The sequence below is a fragment of the Octodon degus genome, unplaced genomic scaffold, assembly GCF_000260255.1.
Source record: "Octodon degus isolate 3935 unplaced genomic scaffold, OctDeg1.0 scaffold00007, whole genome shotgun sequence".
Classification (NCBI taxonomy): Eukaryota; Metazoa; Chordata; class Mammalia; order Rodentia; family Octodontidae; genus Octodon; species Octodon degus.
The window spans coordinates 9,248,855-9,250,253 of NW_004524583.1; the positions used below are offsets into that span (position 1 = coordinate 9,248,855).

Genomic DNA, 1,399 nt, shown 5'->3' on the forward strand with positions numbered 1-1,399 from the left:
ACACACACAAATAATAAGTAAATTTTTAAAAAAAGAACTGGCAAAATTAAATATATATTTTTTAAAAAGATGGGATCCTGGTTATTGATTCCTTGTGATAGTTCTTGTGCAGTCAGGGTTTTATATCATAAAGTATTTGCCTACACCAATGTTTTCAAGAGTTTTACCTAATCTATCTTCTGGCAGATTTAATATTTCTTTTATTTTTTTATTTTTTGGGGGGATGGAATGTCAGTTTTATTGGGTTTGGGCAGCTACTATACCCTGGCTGGGGGCAGAGTCAGCCCTCAACGGTTGCTGAGTTCCAGCAGAGTCTGGTCCAGGGTCTGGCAGATCTTCACATTCTCCTCCTTGGCACTGGCCAAGGTCTCTTCCAGGTCATCAATGGTTTTCTCTAACTTTGCTTTCTCAGCAAATCTAACTTTGATTTCTCAGCAAAGGTTACTCAGGTCTCAGCCTCTTTCAGCTTCTCCTCTAGCACTTTGATCTCCTCTTCATATTTGTCCTCTTTGGTGGAATTCTTTTCTCCTTTAGATCTCCAGGGTTTTCAAGTTGTTGGCAGTTTTCAGCTCCACCTCCAGGACCCCACATTTACTCTCAGCCTCCTCAGCTCTCTCTTCTGACTCCTCTGGCTCTCCCTCTGGGATCAGTAGCTTCCTCATATTTGTGGTCTGAGTCCTCGGCAATGCAGTTGGCCACCTTCAGCAGCGTCTCCTGGGGCTCTATCTTTTCCTCATCTGTGGCCATGTTCTCAATGATCTTCATCCTGTTCTTGCTCTCAGCTGCCTTCTCCGCCTCCTGCAGCTTTTGCAGGGCTGTAGCAGGTGCTCTTGGGCTCGGGCCAGCTCTTCCTCTGCCAGCTGAATGCAATGATTCAGGGAGGCCACATCTGCCTCAGCATCAGTGGCCTTTTTGGCCTGCTTCAGTTTCTCCTGGGCATCCTTCACTGCTTCAGAATACTTTTCCACCTCATCCTCTGTCCCCGTCAGCTTCTTCTAGAGGCCCTGCTGCTCTTCCTCTGGCTGCTTGCAGTGGTCCTCAGCTCGCTTATCAGCTTTGGCCTGCTTGGCCTGGTTGATGGTGTTCTCTTCGTCCAGCTTCAACATTTGCACCTTCTTCTTGATAGCGTCTATGGCTGCCCTGGGGGCTAGCTGGCCGGCAGATGCTGCGAATGGGCAGGCGGACTGGGTGGGAGCGGTGAGAAGGAACTGGCAACTCTTGTTTCTGTTTTAATGTAGATCTTTGATCCATTTTAAGTTTAGTTTAATGCATGGTGAAAGATATGGATCCAGTTTTAATCTTTGGCACATGCAGAGTCAGTTTTTCCAGCACCAGTTATTTTTTCCTTTTTTCTTTTTTGACATCAGTTATTTTTATTTTAAAGAAAGAAAAAAAAATA

General features: G+C 45.3%; 1 protein-coding gene and 1 pseudogene across 1 annotated transcript in view; one reads left to right on the forward strand and one right to left on the reverse strand.

Annotated features, from left to right (window-relative positions):
- Window positions 1-1,399, forward strand: part of Sptlc2 (serine palmitoyltransferase long chain base subunit 2) — a 118,130-nt gene that overhangs the window by 23,647 nt on the left and 93,084 nt on the right. The gene's annotated exons all lie outside the window — the stretch shown is intronic.
- Window positions 288-1,399, reverse strand: part of LOC105743452 — a 5,628-nt pseudogene continuing 4,516 nt past the window's right edge.